The sequence below is a fragment of the Lissotriton helveticus genome, chromosome 4_1 (genome assembly GCF_964261635.1).
Source record: "Lissotriton helveticus chromosome 4_1, aLisHel1.1, whole genome shotgun sequence".
Classification (NCBI taxonomy): Eukaryota; Metazoa; Chordata; class Amphibia; order Caudata; family Salamandridae; genus Lissotriton; species Lissotriton helveticus.
In genome coordinates this window covers 1,396,228,150-1,396,255,255 of record NC_136063.1, presented here as the reverse complement: position 1 = coordinate 1,396,255,255, position 27,106 = coordinate 1,396,228,150, and the positions used below count along the sequence as shown (strand labels likewise).

Genomic DNA, 27,106 nt, shown 5'->3' with positions numbered 1-27,106 from the left:
CATGCATTGCTGAAAGCATACAGAATCTGATGGGTAAGTATCAACAACAGGAGTGCTTTCCACCAGATCCTTCACTTAGCAATGATGCCACAGGTTCTCATGCAAGGAGGAAAAATGGTTCCCCTCTCACCTGGTTTAGCCGTAAAAAATAGCTACATTTGGTGTGCATTGGGCCCCACATACTCTGGGCCCCGGTGACGCCACGCCTGGTACACTATGGATAGCTAGGCCCCTGCACCAAATGCTTCCACTTTCTAGGTCATCAAAACAAAGTGATGGATGGAATGCTTGAAATGATCTCAGCCACTGACTGTCGCCTTAGCCGCATTAATAAAAGCACTCTATTTCAGTAATGGTTGTAGAGTAGCTTTAATGATCAACCATCAACAGGCAGGAGTTACAGCAAACTGTATTCTCAGCAATTGGAATATAATCATTCTGATAGTGATGTCATTGTCCATGACACTCTTAAAGATACAGCAACATAACACATCCCCTATACATAATAAAAGAACAATTTGAATATTGATGAAGACACAAAACAATATAAAAGGAAAAAGGATCAAAGAGTAACAGTGAACATTAATGCATCACATAATCATTGAACTTCTTGGGAAGTTGTAAAGACCTCCTAGGAGTATCTCTCTGGTAACTGGTGGAAGGAGGAATATTGGGAATACATGGAAGTTTGGGACCATCACAGTAATGATTTCTGACATCATTGCATTTGGCTAGTTTAGACATGTTCCAAGTGCAACCATTGTTTAAGGTGACAACATTTTTCTTAATGGAAACAATGGTGAAAGGACCAATAAAGTTCGAAACACCCTTGTGACCAAATTTCGTTTTTTTCACAAGAACACTGTCACCCACATTCCATTTCCTGTGTTTGACAACCATTTTTGTATCATAGCGTTGTTTGTATTTCTGCTGATAATTTGTCAACACAGTCCTCCTTCTCACTTCTTTTTCCACACTGTCCTCAACCATCTTCTCCGGAAGCCAAGTAGGATTTAGCTTTGAACAAGCTAATCTACCTCTTAAAGCCTCAAAAGGAGACCTTTTCATAACAGCATTGGGAGTCGTGCGATGTGCCCACCATGTCTCCCTTAAAACACTACTGAATGAAGTCTTGGACTCTAAAGCCCTCTGTGCACAACTTTTCACAACCCTATTCATCCTCTCTGTGAGACCATTTGCTTGAGGAGAGTAAAGAGCTGTCTTTTGATGAATAATTCCGAGACTTTTCAAGAAACTGTTCATCTCACTGGAAGTAAATTGTACCCCATTATCAGTGAGTAGAAACTTGGGAACACCCTCAGACCCAAAAACATCTTTTAAGAATTCAATCACAGTTCTTGAGTTAACCACACTCATGCATCTGGACACTACCCACTTCGAAGTGTAGTCAACCAATAAAACAACATATCTCTCATGTGAGGGCATAAGCTCAAAAGGACCGGCGATGTCTAGGCCTAACTTAGTCCAAACAGCAACCGGAACTTCCACAGGTGACAATGGAGAGTGATTGGTGGTACGTGACTTGTCATTGACAGCACACAAATGACAATCTTTAACCACGGTTTCCACCATGCGATCCATTCCAGGCCACCAATATCTTTCCCTAATGCGAGCCTTCGTCAAATTTCTTCCCAAATGCCCCTCATGAGCCAGGTTGACAACCCTCTCTCTCAATTCACTTGGAGGCACAACTCTATCACCTCTCATTAAATTTCCTTGGAAAAAAGTTAAATCATCCCTCACGGACCAAAAGGGTTTCAACACACTCTCAAGACTATCATGATCCGGCCAACCACTCTTGATAACATTCTTTAGTAATAGAAAAACAACATCACTATCAACTTTGTGTGACCATTCCTCCTCGGAGATGCTAGACTCCAAAACCCAATTTATACTCATAGTAACCTCTGTGATACAATCTCTATCTATGGGAAGACGTGATAAGCAATCAGCAGGTTTATTGTTCAACCCCGGAATATACTGCACAGAAAAGTTGAACTCTTGCAGACCTTCACTCCATCTTTTTAACCTTGGTGTCATATGATTATTTTGATGACATGAAAAAATCTGAACTAGAGGACGGTGATCCGATTTAACCACAAATGGTATCCCCCATAAGTAAAATTTGAAGTGACATATAGACCAATATACTGCCAAAGCTTCTCTTTCAATGCAAGAATAATTATGCTCAGCTTCCTTTAAAGCTCTTGAAGCGAACGCAACAACAACTTCTTCACCATTTACAACTTGGGAAAGCACAGCACCTAACCCTTTAAGGCTGGCATCGGTAGTCAATATAGTTTTGAGTTTGGGGTCAAAATGACCCAAAGTTGGCATTTCACCAATCTCTTTCTTAACCAAAACAAAAGCTTTCTCGCAATCATTAGACCAGGAAAATTGTACACCTTTTTTCAAAAGAGACCTAATGGGCTCAACGAGACTAGCAAAACCCTTAACAAATTTGGAATAAAATTCCGCCATCCCTAAAAATGATTTGACCTGATCCTTATCCACTGGAGTAGGTGCCTTAACAATACTCTCAGCTAGTTCTAATTTGGGCTGAATTCCGTTCCCCGAGATAACGTGTCCCAAATACGTGACAGATTCCAAGCCAATTCGACACTTTTCCTTTTTTATTGTAAGTCCACTCTCGTTTAACTTATCTAACACAGATCTTAACACTTTGTCATGCTCACATATGTCTACACCATAAATCAAAATATCGTCCTGAAAGAACATTACATTGGAGAGTCTGCCCAAAACCATTTTCATCACTCTTTGGAAACATGCGGCTGCTGAAGCTAAACCAAACGGCATTCTTAAAAAACGGTAAGCACCCAGAGGTGTAACAAACGATGTCAGGTGTCTGCAATCTTTATGTAGCACAACTTGATGGTAAGCAGAATAGAGATCAAGAACACTAAATATCTTTGCTCCCTTTAGAATGCTGATGCTCTCTGCTATGTTAGGCAAAGGCTGACGATCTACCCAGATCCATTCATTCAAACCGCGAAGATCCACACACATCCTAATCGATTTCCCCCCATCCTTGGGTGCTAGAACTACTGGACTCAACCACTCTGATGACTCAATCTCCTCAATCACTCCTAAATTTAACAATTTTTCAATTTCAAGTCTAAGTGGCTCCTGCATCATGTTAGGTACTTTCCTGACTTTGTGCACACACGGTCTGGCAGATTTTTTAAGGATAATTTTTTGTTCAAATCCTTTCAGACATCCCAATTTGTCAGAAAAGACGTTAGAATAATCATCAAAATATTTACTAGATTCACACACAAGATTTATCTGGGGGTGAAGATGGCTGGAAAGAAAATCTTCCATCAGCATGACTTGATCTTTTGGATTCTCAGCTCCCGGATTAAGAATAATCCCTAAATCATGTTGATGCCGCCAACCCAGTAGGTTATCACCTCTGACAGCTACATAAACTTTCCCAGATATACATTTACCACTGAAAGAAATGTTGGCCACAATATATCCTAAGATCTCTATTTTTGACTTATTGTAGCTAAGAGGAGAGATATCAGGGGGTAACAATTGAACATTTTCCAACCCAACCACTTCATCCCAAATCTTATTGCCAATTAACGTAAATGGCGACCCAGAGTCTGCCATGAGTTTAAATACAAATTTGTCAATCTTCACATCACAGAATGGCATAAAAATATGTTCTGTGTCGACCATTGCATCATTAACATTGGAAACCACTAGTGTACGTACAATATCAGAAGTTGGCTCACTAACTTCTCTCTTTTTTCCAGATCTACATACTCGTGCATAGTGTCCTTTGATACCACAGTTATTGCAGATGCTGTCTCTAGCGAAACAATGGGGAAAGTTAGAAGTGTGAGAGAAACTCCCACATCTGAAGCAACGCATCTTCTGGTTACTAACAGAACGTTGTTGGCGAGCGAGGATCACGTTCCTTAGAGAAGGTAGCTTCTTTGGTCAAAGAAGAACGATTATCAAGAGTGTTTTTCTGGGCAAACGTCTTTTGGATAGGTTTGCCCTTAGAACTTATACTAACTTTAGCCACATCTTCGTGATATTCGGCTTCCTCTTCTAACATATGTATAGAATCAGAGGTTTTCTTTTTTTCGTCACTGACAGTGTGACTATCATCTTCTTTATTCTTTCTTATCTCTTTAACCCATGTAGAGGTGTTTTCCATACCTTCTACAATGTCTAAAGCTTCTTTCAATGTGGGATTTTTGGATAATAATTTCTCTTGCACCCTAGAGCTGTTCGTGCATCGAACAAGTTGATCTCTAACAAGAGACTCAGAAAGATCGCCAAAATCACAAGTGCGTGAAAGAGTCTTCAAAGCAGCAACATATGTCCCAACACGTTCACGAGAACCTTGAACATGAGTAAAAAACCTATGTCGTTCCAAAACAACATTTATCCTTGGACCAAAATATTGTTCTAACATAGTCATAGACATTTCAAAAATATCTGCCGGTTCACCATCAGCTCCACCCACAGGTATACTGTCCATACTATCATACGTATGTCTACCTTCAACACCCAAATTGTGTAACAAAATAGCTTGTTTTCTGACTGCTGAAAATTTCTCTCCCCCAATAGCAATCAAATAAGAATCAAACAAATTCCTCCATCTTTTCCAAGGAAGAATGGGTTCACCTTCTTCTGAAAGAAAAGGAGGTGGTTGTGACATGCTAGAAGTAGTGGCCATTATTAAGATAAGTATGTTCTAATATATAAGTTATGAAAGGTGAATACAATACCTATGTGTAGAACAACAGGTAGTTAGAAAACTAAGTTATTGCACATATCTATAGAATGTTCAAATTCTAACTAAGTAGTAAATCAATAAGTTAGAATGGTCAGTCTAGATTAATTAAGCAATATAAAGCAGTGCTGTGCACATCAGCGTTAGTAGTCCAAACCTTAAAATAATTTGATGTGCAGCTGTGCACATCAGCGAGAAAACGATGGTCAATGTGCAGATAGTGAAGATAAATGATGCTTCCAATTCAATGCGCTGTTATATGCATGAGCGCTGAAAATCGTATTGAAAATTGAAGAAAAACGAAGCAGAATTTGCTGATGTACAGCCGTGTGTATCGGCGTTGAATCAGTTGTCAAGGAAACAGGACAACAATGGCTGCCAGCGCAATGATGAGCAACGTCGTGCGTGAGCGTCAGGACGTTGTTTCAAGACGTGAGGCTCTTCGTCGAGGCGTCAGCAGAGAACACAGGGATCAAGCGCGCGGACAAGAACTCTACTGGCAATGTTTCACACGAGACAGATTTGAAGGTAAACACATGCGTGAAAATTGTCAAGTTGCTCGCGATGTTGCACGCAATGTTGCGCGCGAGTTTTAGAAAGAAACAGGCTACACACAACGGTGTGTTAGTTTCAATAGATAAAATATCAGGGAATATACATACGATTTTCTGGATTCCCCTTTTTCTTACACGCGAGTGTGGAGTGCGAAGTCAGATGGCCAAGAGATTTTTACACTGTGGAAGGCAAAATGAAAGTCAAGAAGTTCAAATATTAAAGAAAATGCACAGATCCAATAGTCCAAGATAAGTCAATCCAATGGGAGAAGTGCATGATATCCAAATACCATGGTGCGTTCAGGATAAACAATTCCAAACTGTCCAGACAATCCAAAGTCGATGAAAGAAAGTCCAAATTAATAATCCAAGTGTAGGGGAGTTGATGGTTGAAAGTACCTGTCCCCAATCAGGTCTTGACCCTCGTCGCCAGTAATACAAGCACTCTATTTCAGTAATGGTTGTAGAGTAGCTTTAATGATCAACCATCAACAGGCAGGAGTTACAGCAAACTGTATTCTCAGCAATTGGAATATAATCATTCTGATAGTGATGTCATTGTCCATGACACTCTTAAAGATACAGCAACATAACACGCATCCCAATCATTGTCACCTGTTTGGACCCAGACTTTTTTGTGTACTCTACTTTCTAGTTGTCATCAAAGACCTCATGAGTAATTACTGAGCTGTCTGAGTCCCTTTATGGGTACGGGGTGACCTGCATTGCTCCTTCACCCCACTGATTGTTCTTCATTGCCAAGGAAAGTAATGGGGGAGGAGACCTGTTATAGTGTCTTAGCGAAGCCATAAATACCATTACATAAAATAGTAAAGATCTCATAATGGCTCTTCTGTCACAAAAATGTGTCTGGCCTTCTGCTGCTCTCCTTAATGGTCCCATCCTTTAAACATAAACATACTACATAGCCTTGTGCTTTACACTCTCACTTCCATCAGTGTCCTATTACTTACCCCTTCACATATATAAACATATGCCTGCCATTCTGCCACCCTCCTCCATCTGTCTCTGAATGCCGTCATTTGAAATATTATAAAGTTCTTGGCGCACTGCCTGCTTTACTTTCTCTGCCAGTGCTGTCACACTTGGAATACAAAGATATATTCCTGGCTTCCTGTCCTCCTCTATCTATGCTGCACCTCTCTCACCTGTGGATGTTCTATTCTCTGAGGAGGTGGAAGGAGTTATCATGCTCAGCAATGGACCTACCATGTCCGATAGACTCACTACCATGTGCAACCAGATATCCCCTATTCCTGCATTCTCGCTGAATCCAGACTGCAACTTCTCGAAAGAACATTTGTAGTAAACGCAAGCGGTGTCCCAGTGGCATGGAGCCATCTAGTAATCACAGTATCCCGTCATCTATTCCTCTCTCTTCTCTGTGTTTTTTGCCCTCCCTCTTCTCCTCTTTTTCGTTCATTCAAGCAGTGGCGGTTCATCAACAGGGATGCTTGGGCAGTGCCCTACCCATTGTTTACCGCCACATAATGCCCTTAGCCTTTGCACTGCGCAGGTCAATCCCTTCAGCCCATCCATGCACATCAGTTACCCTGAGGGGAGCTGAGCGACAATCCATCTGCAAAGTGCTGATAAAAAGGAAGTACCGTGCAACTAGATGTCTGGAATGTGCATGTGCAAAATGTGATATTAATTTATGGTGAAGAAATGGAGTGAGAATGGACCTTCTCACAAAGAAAGCGCGCTCAATTCCATGCGGAACAATTTGTTCCCTTTCACTATTCCAAAACTGATTGTAATTCAAGAAACTCATTCCATTTTATCCATGATTTAAACGTTTATTTTCATCATTCGAATAATAGGTATGTTCATCTTATTATTCCATTGAATTCATTTCCCAATCTTCAAAATAACACCCAATGCATTTCGGGTCAAAGAAAAACAAGGACCCTTCTTCAGGGGTCTGTAAGGAAAACATACAGGACCAGGTTAGTGACCTACTCGCTATCGTGGCAAAGCATCATAATGTACATAGTCATCTGAAAACAATGCGTGCTCTATAATTGTGAACCTGATGTTATATCGTGGCATATACTATGCATAACGTCAAAAATTCACTCAATATGACATAATTGCGCAGATAATCTGACATTAACTCAACAAATCGAAACGCAAGCGATCATTTGCAATTGAATTACTGCCAACATCGTCATTTGAAAACATCATTGAATGTTGCATGGGTTGACCTAAGCATGTGCACTTGGCTAAAAATAAATTACAACTAGCTCTCGCACTTACTTGAAGATACGGGAAGAAACGCCTCTACAAACGTTTCAGACGCCATAAGCGGGCAGCTTCACTATGTGTTATAGCGGGAAGGAAATTCAATATGTGACGGCGGTCACATGACGTGAGACTGTCAACGTCACAGGGCTCCTAAACCAATCGACCCATTCGACCTTTGCATGTGACGTAGTCACATGACATGAGTGCACTCGCTTCCCGCTACCATATTGGGTACAGAGTAAACATTACGTCAAGTACATGCAAACACTTTAAAAAGAGCAAAAAACATTTAGCATTCAGAATGATCCAAAGAGAACGGTCACAAATATGGATATTTCACCGCATAATTCATATACTACTGCATAACAAAACATTTTAACGACAGATGTTCATAAATTAAGCTAATTGATGAAAAGGACACATGGGAAAAGAACAGGCACTGTCCCTAATGCTCGGATAAATTTATAAAAAGCACAAATGTTCAATCCTGTCATTCATCCCCACAGGTTGTAGGGTATTCAGTTTTTTGATCCAAAAAAACTCTCTTTGTAGTCTTTGTTTATTGGGGTCCATGTCAAGGCGTTGTTTTACCACCTCAAGAATCGTGCATCTTAATTGTGAGATTTGGTGCCGTAATTGTATCCAGTGTTGAGCCACCGTGGATTTTATGTTAGCGAGTCTAATATTACTTTTATGTTCTGTAATACGGACTTTTAGTTTGCGTTCTGTTTGGCCCACATATACCTTTCCGCAAGGACACTTGATTGCATAAATGATGTTCTTAGTATCGCATGTAGGTGAATGCTGTAAATCAATTTGATATCCTTTGGTTGGGTGTGTAAACTGGTTACCAATCATCATGTTGCCACAATGAACACAGTTCTGGCATCTGGACATTCCTTTGTGTGATGTTTTAGCTTTACTGGGTTTATTTAACATTTCTTTAAGATTGTGTGATCTTTGATATGCAAATGTGATTCTGTCATTGTAAAGCTCACTCAAATCCGGTTCTCTCACAATCAATGACCAATGTTGGTTCAAGATTCGCTTAATACGTGTTGCATCTGTGGAATATTTCAGTACACATACCGTTTTGCTCATACTTCGTAGAACATTAGTCTCAAGTAAAGACTCTCTAGATCTTACTTTCACTCTGTTCAAAGATTCATTTAGAACTGTTTCCGGATACCCTCTTCTGCGATATTTTTGAGTTTGAATCTCCAGTGATGTTTGTAAATCTGTTTCATTGCTAGTTATGCGCTTCAATCTTGTGTATTGAGACGTTGGCAAATGTTTTTTTAATGTCTCAGGGTGGAAGCTCTGGAATAGTAGACAGGAATTCCGATCAGTTTGTTTTGTGTACACCGTAGTGCTCAATTTGTTGTTATGTATTGAAACTTTGACGTCCAGGAAAGCGATCGATATATCTTCCACAGTGTATGTGAATTTGATCCTTTCGTTGTGTGTATTCAACCGCTCTATATTATGTATCAGGTCAGCTTTTTCACCTTTCCAAATCACGAATATGTCATCAATATAGCGCTTAAATACTACTAAGTCATTGGTCCAACAGGGATTTTCAAGAATGTAATCATGTTCAAATTTGTTCATATAAATATTGGCATATGAGGGAGCCCCCCCAAAGCCCATGGATGTTCCGTTGCACTAATTGAAGAACTTTCCTTGCCATTCAAAGTAACTATAGAACAGGGCGAATTGCATTAATTCCAAAATAAAGACTTGTTGTGATTCATCCAAATCGCTTTGTAATAGGCTCCATTCTAATGCTTCAATCCCCTCACTGTGCGGGATCGAAGTATACAAAGATACTACATCTATAGTACACAGTAGATAAACTGAGTCTTCTTGGAATTCAATTGACTGTAATAGTTTCAAAAAGGCTGTTGTATCCTTAATGTATGTAGCACATTTCTGGACAATGGGCTGTAGGAATTGGTCAACAAATCTTCCTATCGGTTCTGAGATGGAGCCACAAGCCGAGACTATGGGTCTGAATGGAGGATTTACAGGATCCTTATGTATTTTTGGCAACATGTACAGTCGCGGTCTTCTCGGGTATTTCACTTCAAACAATCTTTTGGTTTTGTCACTGATCCAATTCATTTCTCTTGCATGCTCAATTATTTTCTGTAAAATTGTTTGGTATTCTTGTGTGGGGATGAATGACAGGATTGAACATTTGTGCTTTTTATAAATTTATCCGAGCATTGAGGACAGTGCCTGTTCTTTTCCCATGTGTCCTTTTCATCAATTAGCTTAATTTATGAACATCTGTCGTTAAAATGTTTTGTTATGCAGTAGTATATGAATTATGCGGTGAAATATCCATATTTGTGACCGTTCTCTTTAGATCATTCTGAATGCTAAATGTTTTTTGCTCTTTTTAAAGTGTTTGCATGTACTTGACGTAATGTTTACTCTGTACCCAATATGGTAGCGGGAAGCGAGTGCACTCATGTCATGTGACTACGTCACATGCAAAGGTCGAATGGGTCGATTGGTTTAGGAGCCCTGTGACGTTGACAGTCTCACGTCATGTGACCGCCGTCACATATTGAATTTCCTTCCCGCTATAGCTCAAACACATAGTGAAGCCGCCCGCTTATGGCGTCTGAAACGTTTGTAGAGGCGTTTCGTCCCGTATCTTCAAGTAAGTGCGAGAGCTAGTTGTAATTTATTTTTAGCCAAGTGCACATGCTTAGGTCAACCCATGCAACATTCAATGATGTTTTCAAATGACGATGTTGGCAGTAATTCAATTGCAAATGATCGCTTGCGTTTCGATTTGTTGAGTTAATGTCAGATTATCTGCGCAATTATGTCATATTGAGTGAATTTTTGACGTTATGCATAGTATATGCCACGATATAACATCAGGTTCACAATTATAGAGCACGCATTGTTTTCAGATGACTATGTACATTATGATGCTTTGCCACGATAGCGAGTAGGTCACTAACCTGGTCCTGTATGTTTTCCTTACAGACCCCTGAAGAAGGGTCCTTGTTTTTCTTTGACCCGAAATGCATTGGGTGTTATTTTGAAGATTGGGAAATGAATTCAATGGAATAATAAGATGAACATACCTATTATTCGAATGATGAAAATAAACGTTTAAATCATGGATAAAATGGAATGAGTTTCTTGAATTACAATCAGTTTTGGAATAGTGAAAGGGAACAAATTGTTCCGCATGGAATTGAGCGCGCTTTCTTTGTGAGAAGGTCCATTCTCACTCCATTTCTTCATTTTACCAAGGCACGGTCTGACGACGTGCAACAGGAGCAGCGCTGACCAGAACGTGAAAAATTTCTAACAAAACATTTTGTGAAAAGTGTGCACAGGGATAACACAATCTGTATATTAATTTATGGTTCCATATCACAGGCACATCCATATTATTTATCAGACATACTTTGCATGCCTCAGGCCCCACGGCAAATCTGCTAAAACTGCATTGTCAGGGAGCTAATCAGCACATCGCTATGGCCAGCAAGAGTTCAGATAGAGCAGTAGGGGTGGACTTTTTAACCCTGTCCCAGCCTCTGATAGAATTGTGCTTTCAGCCCTAGCAGAAGCTGCTGGAGGGTTTGAGGGGGGTTTTCCTGTCATTATTCCCGGCTCTACTGCTCTGTCTGGCTCCTTGTTACCAGCACAGAAATTGTGCCTTGCTAGCTTCAATATCCAGCACTAGATTCCTGCCCTATTGCTACCATTGTTGAGTTACTACCAAAGGAAGCACAGTAAATAAAAAAAGTTTTAAAGGCTCTGTTGAAGTGTGAATGGTAGTGCGAGTAAGGGCCTCCATGTGTGATTGTATTTGTGGGTGAAAGAAATTGAGTATAAATCAGTGAGGGTGTGAGTGAATGTGAGTGTGCATTAGGGTTCTTGTGAGAGTGTATGTATCTGTGAGTGAGTAAAAGTGACCAGGAATCATTGAGAGTAAAAGTGTGCAAGAGTGAGTCAGTCGGAGTGATTATGAGTAAGAATTAGAGAATTAGAGTGAAGGCATTTGAGTGATGCATTAACACTGAGTGAGGGAAAGTGGGAGCGTGTGAGTCATGGAATGGGGGAGTGAGAGAGAGTCAGTGAGTATGAAAGAGTGAGAGTGCGTGTGTATATGAGTGACAGTGAGAATCCATGAGTGAGAGGTAATGGATAAGTATGAATGAGAACGAGTAAGTGAGAGTGATTGAGGCAGTGTGATTGACAGAGTGTGAGTGTGACTGAGTTAGAATGAGTTAGGGGAGATATGTCAGGTTGGTGTGAGTTAGAAGGAATGGGAGTGAATGGAGGAATGGGAGTGAGGAATGGAAATGAATTAGAAAGAGTGAATGAGGGGGATATGAGTAAGTGTCAGAGAGAGTGTGTGTGAGCTTATGTTAGACTTGCGAGTCTTCTGCAGGAGACGGCACATTTAAGGTAATTTGTAGACACAATCGCAATGGACCGCGAGAGAGATAATAAGCCAATTGTTGGTTTGCTCTGAAAGCTCAGGCAAAACACCAGCGATATAAAAATAGTTATTTAAAAAAGTGAAAAATGTATACTGTCAACTGTGGCCTAGACTTGAAGTCAATGTATTGGATTCAAAGAGTCCTTCTCAGACGGGGCGTAGCATTCAGTGGTGCAGCAGGCATAGTGGCACCGGGGTCCAGTAGTGTCAGGTGCCCACTGCACCTAGATGTGGCTCTTTTGTGTTACCCTACAATTCACAAGGGGCCAGTTTACTTTGCCTGTGTTAGGACCTATGGTTTCCTTGCTACTTTCCTGTCAGTGAAAGCTGTAACGATCAGGGGCCGCAATATACATGTGGCGCATTTCCTTCATTGCTCTGGGCACACCTTTAGAAAGGTGTGCCTAATGCAATGAAGAAAAAAGCGCCGTATTATGATGAATACGCTGCCCTCAGGGGAGCTGGAAACTCGTGCTGCCCTGGGGGCAGCGCTTTCATGTGAAAAAAGGTGCAGCTGCTTAAAATCCGCTCCGTGTTTACATCGTGCAGGCGGAAACCAGCCTGCACTTTGATCGGGGATTAGAGATCCCCTTGCAGGAGAGAGCAGTTCATGGGGCGCACTGATAGTGCGCAGCCTTTGACGTGGTGCACTTAGTGCACCTCCTGAAAGCTTCTTTGCCTCTGCGCCTGCAATACGGCCCTTGCGTCGAGGCAAAGGAATTCCCTCATTTGCATGGGGCTTCCCCTATGCACATGAGGGAACGCCCCCCTTAAGATAGCTCTTTATATGCGTCAGCGCTATTGGTATTACATAAGAAGCCGCACAAGGGTCTGCGGCCCATTATGTAATACCAAAGTGGCCCAGGGTGCGCAAAGTGGACACACACTCCCGTTGCACCCCCGGGGCACTTTTTGCAATATGGCCCCAGAACTTCTTAGGAGTTGTTATGAAATTCTTTAGTGAATTTTATTTTTTTCCCACAAAGAAGCATGTTAGCATTGACAGATGGACAAGCGGCTATTATGGATACAGCACCCTGTGCCACCTTGCACCAAGGCACAAACTAAAGAAGGTGCATTGGACACAGAATGAGACAGTGCTCCACATCACAAGAAATGCATTGTTTCCTGTGTATGACTTTGACTGTTACAGCAAGTCTTGTTGTGATGAGTATGCTAAGGTTAATGATTAGGAAGGTCCAGCTCTGGAAAATCCAGCTGAAAGGTGTTTGATGAGGAAGGTTTTGACAGATGGTAATTTTGTGTTGCCTTGTTTAGCTTTCACTTTTTGTCATGTACTGTGTTCTCCAGAAGATGACTTTGTGAATTGTCTTATATGTATGGTTTGATAGCTAATGTATTTGTTTTTGTCTGATTTAGGTACCTTCACCATGGTGTCTTCATTTGGATATTTCAGAGTTGTGACATTTGCGACTATATGTAGCTGTTCCAAAGTACAAGGGGGGCATGGGTTGTTCCTGGGAATTTCTGTCACATACTTTGAGTGTACAAATCCTGTACCAAGACAGCTTGCACAGTGATAGGATGGAAGTTATAAGGAATCCATTTGACTTGTACCTTGTCAGGTGGTGGTCCTAATGCAATATGTGTGCCATCATGTGTTAGAAAAAAAATGTTGTTGTGGGTACAAATCATGCTAGTCTCCCTTCACATTGGCAAAATCCTCATTGTGTGTAAAGTGTATGTGGCTGTTGATGTGTCTACTCATTGTAGGGCAAAGTGCTTGTGGCACACCACTGACATTTGATTGTGACAGTACATTAGACCAGATGTGCAAACAATGGATGTGAATGATCCTATGATCAGAAAATGTAGTACTGCCATGTATCTGTCTATTGGTGTCGGGGCCGGACTGGCCGTAATGGGTACCTGACATTTCCCCGGTGGTCCGCCATGGTGGGGGCTGATTTTGGGCCCCTGAGTTTTGTTTTTGTTACCGCAGGCTGGCAAGTTTTGCCCCCTGTAACAAAATTGGCCGAAACTCACCCTAACAAACAGCTTGGCCGCACTCCTGCCCTCTCCTCCAGGGGGGCCTACTGAGCCAGGGATGGTTTCAGTTCCCAGTCCAGCCCTGATTGGTGTTATTCATGTGAGATTACTTTTGTGAGCTAGACGGTATTGCTTCAGCTCATGACATCAGCCATTTTGATTTTGACTATTCAATATGAAATTATCTGATGGATCCCCCTCTCCAACTTTGTTAAGGTCTGCCACTAAAATGTGATCACTGACACAGAATATTTGAGTCATGTGTGATCTGCTATGTTTCTGACATAATTACAGCCTATTGTTTGACCAATGGAATAAAGATGGTACATTAGAATACACTTGTATGTATGTGTTGTTGAGACATGGTTGTGATCCAGAGCAAAACATTGTGTACATGCGAAATATCCATGCTTACATAAACTGATATTTTTGGCATTGTAAAGTTCCAATGGGAGTACATATATACATTGGTAGATGAGAGATGTACTACAGCAGGCAATGAGTTTCTGACTAGTGTATTTATTGAAGTGAACAAGGAGAAAATATACATTGGGCAAAATGAAACAGGGAAAAGCGAAAGTGAAAAAGTCAGTCATGGTGAATGAAGCCATAGTTGTAGATCTCAAATTGTTTGAAGTCCAATGTACAAAATACTATTCCCATCAGAAAGCTAAATGTGTCCACAGAGAGAATGTGTTATTCACTCTGGAGGGAATTAGGTGTGAAGTTTCTTGCTCACAGTGGTGGAGGTTTTGCTATCTGCAACTCCTGGAAATGTGTGTGAACGTCCCCTCTTGGCAGTGTGGGGGGATCCAAAGCAGCATTTACTAGGGTGTCTGCAGGTGAGTCTTCCTCTTGCAGGGCCTTCCTTCCTGCGGCTGCCGCAGATGTTGATGGGTCTAATGTTGGACCACAGGAAGAGGAAGGTGGTGTTGGGAAACTCTTTCATAGGTGTGTGAATGTCCTGCGGCATCCTTATGAGAGAACACATGTTGGTGTAGTTGGCCTGCATCTGACGGTGTATGTCCTTCTGCAGCTGCTTCATCTCCCAGATTTCGATTAGTACCTGGCCCATCACACCTTGGGAGTCCTGACAGGCTCCCAAGACTTGGTTGATGGTGGCCTGGGTGTGATTGGCCCCAGTGGCCTTACTTAGCTGGCCTATAGTACCCCTCCTATGACTCCTATCCCCACCCTGTGCCCTTGGCTCAGGGTGCCCTCTCCCATTGGGTTGTGGTTCCTCTCTAGCTGGGCTGGTGATTGTCACAAAAGATCTAGCACTGGGAGGCACCAAATAGACGTAACTGTGCAAAGTACACAGGTTGGGGGACTGTGGTTGGCTGAGGTATTGCAGCTGCAGTGGGAGGTGTTGGTGTGGTTACAGTGAGACTCCCTGTTGACATCTGCCCAGGCTGACCAGATGGACCAGCAACGTCATTCACGTCCAGATCTCCAGGACTGTTGTCATCAGTAAGGACTTGATCTTGGGGGGGGTGGGAGTCTCTTTGGTGGTGGCCAAGCTCTGGCCAATAGCTCTGCCAGATAGGCCTGCTGTGAAATAGAGAACATTGTTATGGGTGGAAGTGTAGTATCTACATCCAAATGTTTTATGACACAGTAGTAGAAACTTAGGAAGAACTAAATAGGTAGAGATTACTTCTCTGATATATTTCAGTGGTATTGAGCTTGTTAACGTGACATTTGGAGACATTAAATATATGTACTTGAAATAAGAAGCTCATTAGATGTCCTGCCTTTTGGATTAAGGAATAAACATGACATCCCCAAACATTTAGCTCCTTAACTGCGCCGATTGTTCTGCGCTAGTGTGGAATGTTCTATTGCGCGTGCGGGGCCGCGACGGCCAACGGACGTGCGCAGCACTTCAAAGGTAGTGCGCGGTCACCTGCCACTTCTAATAAGCTGAGTGACCTTCATACCGTACAAATATTTGAGCTACCCACATCATGGGTCCAGGAATTATATTTTTATGGTAATACACTTACAGACACCATTCCAATATGTGGCATGTAATGGAGATCGATAGATGTGATCTAAAATGCAAGAATACACATTAACACAAACAGACCTACATCTCTGATGCTTTGGGGATTGCATGTTAGGAAACTAGGTACACAACACAATGTTAAAAGCTGAGTTAAGAGCAAACAGGACATTGAGGTATTGTGACAGTTAGTGAGGTGTGACCTACCAGACTCTACTCCCCCGGGTATTCCTGTCAAGCCCTCAGAATGTAAGATGGCCAAGACTTTCTACGCCCAGGGAAACAGATGTATTGGGGTGCTGTAGGACCACCACTAGTCTTCTGTGCCTCCAGATATTGTGCGAAGGCCAGAGAATGCACCTTCTCCTTAATGTCATTCCACCTCTTCCTAATTTCCTCCTGTGTGCGCAGGGTGGTACCTCCAGCATTCACTCTGTCTACTAACCACATTTCCCTTTTCTTACTGAGAGAAGTATGTTGGACTTTGGCTCCAAACAATTGTAGCTCTACTTTTATGATTTCATGTACCATGACTGACAACTCAGCCTCTGAAAAACGTGCATTGTTTTGGCGTGGCATAACTCCAAATTAAAGTAAGTGACAATTTGGAAAAAAAAACACTAATGGATGTGAGGAAAATGTGCAACAAAAGTGTGTGGAGAGTGGTAAAAGGGATTGGGTAAAAAGGAGCTGCCTTCTCTCACCTGAAATTGGGGTCTGACTTGCTGTGCTTCAGTGGAGTGGCAAAGAATCATGGTCTGAAACGATGTGTGCTTTATAAGTATGATTTACAGGTGTATCCACTTGGCCAATGGACATCAGGTGTGTTGTATTCGTATCTATCCAATGGTCACTGTTATGGGTCTTTGCTGAGAGTGTTTGGCAGCAGACTACAGCCGTCGGTGAATCTCCGCAAAAGAATGCCAGCGCAACTGTGTTTTCTTAATCCTCTGGCGGGATCCCCCAGCCCTGTACGCCGATCCAGTACACATCGACAACATTCCAGTCCTCCACAGCGCTGATGAGACACCATCCGTCGATGCAGTTGGCAGTTCAGGCTGCATGCATCTTAATAGGACGAGTGGAAGACAGCCAACTCAGCGGTCTTCTTCAGATGAGTGCCATGGCGGTATGGTGGTAAGACCACCAAACTCATTATAAAGCCTGTAAACACTCAGATTTAAATGTATACAATATACATTTAGATTGAAGTTCCATCACTTAATATTATTTCCTATGAAGTGTTAGTGTAATTCCCAGCTTCCATTGTATTCTATGAAAGTGTGTTGCAGTACCAGTGGTGGGCCATGTGTAGTGTTTGAAGTAGTCCACAGCTGGACTTGAATGCATGTAATCCTTTTAAACAGTATTAGGGCTGTAGCACATTTAGGAATATATTTTGTAATTTGCAATGGTACTACTGTTTTGAGAGTGGGTGTTTTGTATTTCCATGTCTCTCTCTACACCCTTGTTGATTTGCTCTTAATCCAATACTCACCTTGGTACCTACCACATTTACTACAGAATAGCATACCTACCTATGTGGACATCTCTGCACAGTGGTGGAAATCTCCATACTGAAAACGAGTAAGATCGCCAGGCTTTGGTTTGTGAATTGCATTTTTCATTATTGTAATCTAGTAGTACTGGAGTAAGATGCCTTTTGTGCCTCAGGACTCATGTGTGTAACCCTCCTTTCAGCTCCCCTGTTAATGCAATATCTGTCACTAAGTGTCTTTGTGATTTCTTGCTGGAGAATGGGCAACTGAGGGACAACCATGGAAAGGTGGAGATGCCCTGCAGTGGCCGTCTGGCCTTGAATGAGCAGCAGCAGCCCCTACCCCAACACTTTTTCAGTGAATGCTGATATCCGTTTACTCTACCTCATTATCAAAGCCACATCAGAGGAAAGCACCACATCACTATAATTTGCAGCTGGCTCCCCTCACTTTCCATTATGTGACTGAACAAGAAAGTGGAAAAGCAGAACAGAAGCAGAAAATACTGCACGACTTCAACTCAACCAGTAAGCATAATGATGTGAAAAGCGGCCAGTCTCTGTTAACAATAAATGAACAGTTTTTAAATCAAGAACAGCTCAGCGCAGTACAAGCCAAGTCCTGAAATAGTGCTGCATTCACATTGAACTTGTCATCTTTAAAAATAGGCCGGCCTCGATTGAGAAAGAATGTACTATTTTGGGGTAAAATTGAATTGTTTTGGAAATGCCACGAGCTGCTTCCCGACGATAGCTTTCTGCTGACAAACAATGTGTTATCTGCATGCTTTTCACCACTGATCTGCTAATGAATATGCAGCAACTGATCAAGTTCCCTTGTGCCTTAGCAGAACTCCAGAGTTGCACATGGCCACACTTTGGCAACTGCTGTTCAACTATTATTGTAGGGATGATCTAAAATACTCTTTCTTATAGTAATAGGAAAACCCCTTAGATGTTAGAAAATCCACTTCTCTCCACCTCTTTGTCACCTACATCCCCTCAATGAGCTCCCACATACACTTTTGACTTATAACATATTGAAGTGCCTTACATATGAATTTCTAATAGAGACAAAATCTAACCTTTGTGAGTAAACGTGTAATTAGTATCTCCTTGTCTTATCGTACACAAAATAGTGTATTGTATTATTTGTTATGATGGAATGTCTTGTAGTTATATATGGGGTATTTATGGACCAGAAACATGTTTGGAACCAATGGAGTTATGATATGTTCAGCTGCCAAGGTTATGATCCAATAAAGTTGACTGGTAGATACAGATCTATATATATCTTCCACATTTTAGAGACTGACTTCCTTTCCATCCACAAGACTTGGACCCCTGAGACCAGGGCGGTCATTGCCCCAGTTGCTCATGCTGTCCAAGGGTAATTGGGCCGGGGTGCTCCTGATTCCCTTTGGCCGCCCTTTGAACTAGATGCATCCCTGCCCCACTGGGGGTTGAACCAGCACATCTTGCCACAAAGCTTACCCAGGGCCCGGGACCGGCACCTGTGCTGCACCACGAGATCCACCTCAACAGGGAGGGCCTGACTGCTCATGCTGCCCTGGGGCACGGTGCAAATATACCTCCTATATCGGCCACCAGGTCTGCCGCTGCAAGGATCGGTAAGGACAAGCCACTGCCTCCTGCACAGGCCCCAACCCAAAACAGATCAAAACACAATGGCTGCCTCAAGTGTAGGAGACGCCCATGCACCTTTTCTGTGCCGCAAGGGAAGATCTAATAGTCCGACCTTCCTACCATCCAAAAAGCTATCATGACTCAAAGACCATGCTGGAGACCAAACTGGGCGAAGTGAAGGTTGATGTATCGTTCCTCCTCCAAGATCCCAGGAATGCTGCTGCCCGCATCACTGAAGCTGAACGACAGATATCCTCCATGGAAGATGATGTGGCTGTCCTAAAGAGGCGGGTCTACAAGCTGCTTTCCTCCATGACTACCCTAGTGGAACATACTGAGGGCGCCGAGCACAGACTACGTACAAATACCCTTCAGGTTGTTGGGCTCTCACAAGGTTCAGAAATTTCAGATACCAAAACATTCCTTGATGGTTGCGGTTATAGGTGCCCGAAGGTGAACTCTCACCAAGGTTTGTAGTGGAACAGGCCCAAAGATATCTGGCCCCACAGCCCCTCTCAGAGAACCAGCATGCCCACTAATTTCCCGAATACCTAATTTCTGAGATAGAGACACCATCCTCTGAGAGGCCTGTAAACGCACCAAACAAAATATTTTGATGAGAGCTAACAAAATCTCAGTGCTCTCAACTTTCAGCACATGCTTTTTTCCCTAGCAAAATTGAAGGTCCTTTTTAACTCAAAAACCTACTTCTTTGAGACACCTGGGCAGGCCTAGAATTGGGCGGCGGAAAAGAGAGACCTGCATGGGCCAGCCAAGATTGGAGGTGTTGAGGAACGGCTGCAACGCAATCTTGCCTGCACCAAAGCCACCTAGGAAGAGATGCACAAGATCTTATAAACACTGTGCCTGTACCCACAGCTGCCCAGGTTCCTCTGGCTGAGAATCAGACCATGCAGTCACTGGAGGGAACATAGGAGATGAATGAAGTTTTTGTACTATAGACTTCCTCGGCTCCCGGATTGAGATCCCTGATGAACCGTCTAGATACCCCTTTTGACTTGTAGGCACCAGGGCCCAGTGAGGGAGTTTCCACTGAGAACTACACTAAGCTATTATACTAAACATCTGGCACAGTATCCTGCAATGAAGGAGGTCCACATCATATGACTACACCCTTGTTTGTTCTTCAATGGTTTGTGTTTGTGCTTAGTTTCAGCGACAGATACTTTGGGGTTAGAAGTACGATGTGAGGTGGCTGGATTGGAGAGCAAGGAAGTTGTTTGTTGCAACATGCTTTATTGCACTAAACCCAGGCCTCAGGTACCATAATCAGATCCACCGCCATGCAACATACACAATCTTTAATCGAGGCCACCACCACCTACAAACTCACTGGTCCCTATTTGCCCAGATTGCTGCTCACTCGCTGCCTTTCTCACATCCTACATGACAGACTTTAACCTAATATCCTAGAACGTTAACAGTCTGCTAGACCTCATTAGGAACTCCATTGGTCTTGCATTATGCCAAACATTACAAGCCCACAGTCTTCATGTTGCAGGAGACCCACTTGATTGGTGATAAATGTCCTTTCTTTAGAAGGTTTGGTTACAACAGAATATACCACTCTGGGTTCATCCAAAAGTCCCAAGAAGTGGCAATCCTGCTACACAGGAGGTTCCCTCTGACGATCACCAAAACTCACACAGATCCTGACAGTATATACATTGGGGTGGAGGGCTCCCTCGAAGGCAGGCAGCACAACTTTGTTTCAGTGTACATATCCAATCACACACACTCATCCACGTTGAGCTCACTGACCCCTCTCAGGCCTGAAACTGGGTACCACCATCATTGGAGGCACTTTCAATGCAGCCCTTAACCCAGAGGTTGACTTGACTGTCCTCCCCGGCCAAGGACGTACCGTCCATGCCTGCCAACTTATAGCTTGGGTCTACTCACTGGGGCTGTGTGATGCATGGAGGATCTGGCACTCCTGTGATCGGCCCTATATACATACCTCTGTGGCCCACAAAACAGAGTCACGCATAGCCCTTCTCCTAATTCCAGCCGTAGACATCTACCAGCTGGCTGGAATTGACATCCTCCCACAGGGAATATCTGATCAAGCCCCACTCACAGTAAGCATAGGAGCCATAGAACACACCAAGTGGCCAATGTGGCACCTCAGTGCATGGTACCTCACAGATCAACAATGCACAGAATACATAGAGTCTGAACGCCAATCTTTTTTCAAGGCCTATCAAGGTACAGTGGACTAGGCAGGATCCCTATGGGCGGCTAGCAAACTCACAACTAGAGGTCTAGTGAGGGGTTTATTTGGGGCACAGAAGAGGAGAAACTGTCCCACATTATTGCACTTGAGGCCCAAATCAGATTCCTAGAGTGACAAGCCCAAGCACAGCCCTCCCCTGAACTTGTCCATCATCTAGAGGTGTCAAGAACCTAATTGTGACAAATGTCATTTGATGTAGCCAGCCAATGCTGGAAAGCAACAACGCAGCAGACATACGAACATGGAGATAAATCTGGGAAGCTGGCCACCTGTGAGGTTGCTTCGAGATCATGGATGTGGAAGGCTGTCTATAGATGCGCACCCCTGACATACTGCAAGTGTACGTCAAATTCTACCAATATATATACACCCATAGACCATGACCCAAGCAAGAACTGGCACACCCACTATTGGCTGACATTCTGCTGCCCTTGAGTCCCCTCTCGCTGGCCCGTGACCTCAACCAACCAATTACTGCTGACAAGATGAATGCTGCACTGTCGGAATGACAGCAGGTAAAACACCTAGGGCCTTATTTATGAAGGCCTTGCGCCGCCGGTGCGTCACTTTTAACATGGGAAAAAGTGACGCATCGGTGGCGCAAGGCTTTCATAAATGAGGCCCCTGGCATCAAAAGCTTCCCCATGGACTACTGCTCGAAACTCTGGGCTGAATTGACCCCCCACCTGCTTGCTCTCTACATTGAAGCAGCCACTAACTGGACCATTCCCCCTGGGGCTTGACATGGCCTAGATAGTAGTTATCGCTAAACCTGATCATCCTCCAGACCAGTGTGCCTCTTAATAGCCCATCAGCTTAATTAACTCTATGATTAAGATATTTGTCAAAATCCTTGCTAACCGCTTACAACACACCCTACCTTATTTTATACTCAGAGACCAGTGCAGTTTAATGCTTGTCAGCAGCACCCAGCATTACATCCGGAAGGTCAAAGTGGAACTTTATCAAATATCCAAGCTCCAGCACGCTACTACTATGCCTAATAGACTTTCAGAAAGCCTTTACGGTTGACTAGTCCTTTTTACACATCATACTGGACTGCTCTGGGCTGGGTATTCACTTTCGTGACCTTATTAAGAAACCCTTTACTGCCAGCCATCTGCGCAAGTCCAAATCAGCAGGTCCCTTTCCACCCCATTCCCCATACATAGAGGCTTTTTTCAGAGTTGTCCTCTTTCTCCCTCCTTATTGCCCTAGTAATTGAACCCCTCACGAAACTAATACCCTGTGAAGCACAACTTCACGGGTGGTCTTGGGACGCCAGGCCAAGGAGAGAATTGCACTGTATGCTGACGATGTTCTGCCTTTCCTCATTGACCCACAAACTTCGGGCCCATAATGTCTGGCCCTGTTTAGCCTGTATGAGGAGGTCTCTGGACACCGAATGAACAAATCTAAATCCCTGCTGGCCTCAATAAGCGACAATCTAGCTTCCCAATACACAGTCTATCCTTCAAATACCTGAGGATCCATATTTATTAAATTCGGAGGCTCACAAGGCACTTTACTTGGTACTCGTAGTGACTGCTCTGAAAAGAGACCTCCAGAAGTGGACGCACCTCAAGCTCCATGTTTTGGGACGTGCAGCCCTTTCCAAGATGATGATACTGCCTCAAGTCAAGTCAAGTCAAAACCACTTTATTCGATTAGTTAAAATCATAAAAGTATGCTATACAATAATACAACCAATTAAAAGCATGTTAAAAGAATTAAAATTATACAATTGCATTCAAAGTACATTTCCATAAAAAGCCCAAATTAGTGAACCTATTACGATTATTCTTCAAGGCCATTTTTCCCAGGTACGAGAGCTTATTTAAAAGAAATTAACTTACAGCATTAAACATCCAGTCTAGACCTCCTTATTCTAACAGATGCTGCCAAAAAGCTGGCCACACAGTACATAGTTTCAGGCGTTTCCATCATTTGGAGAAATAATAAAGCAGGTTTATATTGTTTAAAATTCATCTTTTTCAATAATGGTGTGATAAACCGTTTCCGAGGCATAGAAAACAAACTGCAGAAAACCAAAAAATTTACAGTATCTTGGGGAGAAAGGTCATCACATTTACAAGGGGGAATGTCCTCCGGCCTACCCCAGCCTTTCACATCCCATAATACCATAAACATTTGATTGAATCGAAATTTCGTCAGTAACCATCTGTGAAAGAAATTTGTCACAACCGACAGATAGGGTGGCTCCCTATCTGTCGGACGTGGTAACCAGTACGTGGGCCCTTACTGAGGGTTTACCTAGCTCAACCGCTTCTCGCTCGGCTTCACAAAGCCTGATAAAGTTAATCTTGACCCACACTAAATCAGCTTTACACAGAGAATCTGGTCTGGAAAAAATCTCTGGACGCCCAAGCTTCTCAGCCAGGCTCTTAATATAGGACAACCACTGGATTTCCCTCACATGATCTAATTTAAGACAATCAAGTATAATTTTACGGTTTAGGGAAAGTTTCGGATTCAGCCAAATCTTGATCCATAGCAGGATAGGTGCTAATTTAATTATATCTATAATGTATCCCAGACCCAGCTCAAGATGGATAGAATAAGTGGCTGTAGAAGATGGGAGGCCAAGAAGAGACCGCAAAAACTTGTTTTCCTCAATTTGAATGCGGTCAGAATTGATGGACCCCCAGATTGCTGCCCAATACCTTGCAATTGGAACTGTCTTGGCTTTATAGATTGCCAAGATTGCCTCAGTTGGTTTCCCCCCTAGTCTTTTGGCAAACCCCAATACTGCAGCAGAAGAGCTTCTCACGGCATTCGATTTTGTAGTAAGCTGTGGGGTCCAACTACTCCTGTCATCGAATAATACTCCTAAGTAGGTAAAAACCTTTACTCTGCTGATAACCTCAGTGCCACAATAGAAAGCTTTAACATTGTTTTTTAAACTTCCCATAGACATTATGTGGGATTTCCCACTATTAATTACCAAATCAAGACTATTCATAAAATTACTGAAGGAGTCAAGCAGCCTCTGCAGTCCGATTGGAGTCCTTGCCAATAAGACTGCATCGTCGGCATAGAGGAGCACCGGGATTGGCATTCCCCCCATGCGCGGAGTATCCTGCGTAGCTGTTGTCAGGTCAGTCTCCAACGAGTTCACGTACAACGTGAACAACATTGGGGCTAGAATACAGCCTTGGCGCACCCCCCTACTGGACTTAAAACTTGCTGTGCATTTCCCCTCATTTGTCATCCTAATTGAGGCCCTCAAATCCTTATGCAACTCTGCCAAAAAGTACACCAGCGAACGATCGAAGCCCATCTTAAGCAGCATGGTACACAGCCTTGATCTATTAACTAGATCAAAAGCTGTGGACAGGTCCATAAAACCCAAGAAGATAGAGCCCCTTTTAGCCCTCGTGTATTTGGCTATAATGAGGTTAAGATTGAGACATTGGTCCTCCGTGCTCCTCCCAGCTCTAAAACCATATTGAACATCTGTCAATATGTTATTCTCCGAGGCCCAAGATGTAATTCTGGCCAAGACAACCTTCCCTAAGATTTTAATAGAGGAGTCTAGCAATGAAATAGGCCTATAACATCTCGGCTCTCCCCTCTGACCTTTCTTGAACACAGGGATTATGATCGATGTAGACCAAGATTTGGGGAACCCTACGGTTGCTGAGGCATTGAAGACCTTAGTCAGGATATCGGCCCAGTACACCGGGTTAGCCTTGTACATGTCGGTGGGAACCCCATCCGGTCCTGGAGCCTTATGCCCTGCCGTACTCTCTATTGCTTTAACCACTTCGGCTGTCTCAAACCTTACTGGAGCCACAATGGAATCAGGAACAGGGACCACCAAGGTATCCAGCTCCAATGGCTACCATATTTTTTTTCAAAATGACTAAGTCAGTCTTCTTCAGAGATATTTAATTCTAAGACTGAGTTTTGATCTCTAGAAAACAGGGGGGTATTGATAATTGACCAAAACTTGGCACTGTCTTTTAAGGTAGCTTTATCCATGAGCTCAGCCCAGGCTTCATGTTTTAACTCCCTTTTTCGCTCCTGAATTGCCTTCGAGTACTCCCTTCTAAGCTGAGATACCAAAGCTTTGTTCCTCGGGCGAACATTAAGGGCCTTTTTTAAAATATTATGGGCTTTACTGCATTTTTGGCCGAAGCAGCCCATTGCCGGTCTATTTATTGCTACTTGACAATTAAGCGTCAGTTCCTGTGACACTTTAGAACAAATGCCCTCATACGATGTTATTACGTCTTCCCCCCTGGAGAGAGGATTTACACAGGTATTTAATTCCTGTGCAGCCTTAGATGTTATGGTGAGGAAAAAGTCACCGGGCACGGTCTTACCCCATTTGATCCTTCTCCCCTGGTCTTTAGCTTTAACCGACAGAACAGTCTGTGGCGGGACAGAAGTGTTTAAAAGAGAAAACCCGTTAAGTAGCTCAATCACCACGGGATTATGGTCACTTAAAGGCATCGGTATAGCATTATAAAAAATGACATACTTTAAAAGACCTAGTGATAAGAAGATATAATCAATGATCGTTTGGCAGTCCCGACCAGTATAAGTTGCAACCCGGGTTTTGTTATCCAAAAACTCAGCTTCAAACAGGTCGTTACTGGACAATAGGTTTTCAAGTGCCTCCCCCTTCTGGGTATGTTCAAAATGCTGGGGGGATATACTATCCGGACCGTCTGGATCAGTTAGGTCACAATGTAAACATAAATGTACATTAAAATCACCCATCAAAATTAGATGACAAAAAGTGGTTTTCTTTTCTTTATAGGAAGTTAAAAAATCGTTTAGCCATGCTAAATGCTCATCTGCAGAGACCCCTTGCTGTGAATTATAACAGTTCACAAGGATTAGTTTGATGTTATAACCAAGGTTACCTCCGCAATGAGAAAATTATGTGAAACACAGTCAACCTTTACAATTTTACCCCTGACATTCACCGAAACCAACAGCACAAGACCACCTTTACTTCTTCCGGCCATCGAGCTCAGCGCAGGGACAAAAAATGAGGTAAAGCCATCCACCCAGAAATCGCAGACCTTATCCCAGGTCTCCTGTAGGGTAACAATGTCATGTTGTTTAATAAAATTAAGCCAGTGGGGATCTCCTATCTTAGAGCGCAAACCAGCGATGTTCCAACTTAACAGCCTGACTTTATCCCCCAATTCAAGGTTCCCTTTTACGGGGATAGCGCAGCCACTCATAAGTGAAGATACAGGAGCCATGGGGGTCAGATCTGCAGTTGCCTCACCACCCAGTTCCTCACAAGCCTCCCGTCAAACACACAAATCCAGCCCCGAAAGAACATCGAAGCTATTTTGAGTTACAATGTTCGGTCCAGGATTTATGCCCCACCTATTATTCATATTAATATCCCAACCTGGAACTGGGGTTTTAGGATAAGTAACATTTTGTTGTTCACCATAAAAAATTTTTAGGGTGAGTGGGCCAACCGTACCGCTTCTTCGTTGTGGCGGGAGTAAATTTGCAAGGACATTAGGCAGAACTGCCGGGTGTGAAAAGGTCACCGCCACACAGTCGCCTTTAAACTTTTTGGGTCGGTTCCCTATCCACGGG

General features: G+C 43.0%; 1 long non-coding RNA gene across 1 annotated transcript in view; it reads left to right on the top strand.

Moving 5' to 3' along the window:
* LOC144827527 (uncharacterized) overlaps positions 1-14,418 on the top strand; it is a 60,710-nt gene extending 46,292 nt beyond the window's left edge. Inside the window, exon 3 of the long non-coding RNA XR_013610235.1 lies at positions 13,475-14,418. This is a non-coding gene — a long non-coding RNA (uncharacterized LOC144827527). The remainder of the gene's footprint in view (positions 1-13,474) is intronic.
* Positions 14,419-27,106: the final 12,688 nt, after the last annotated feature.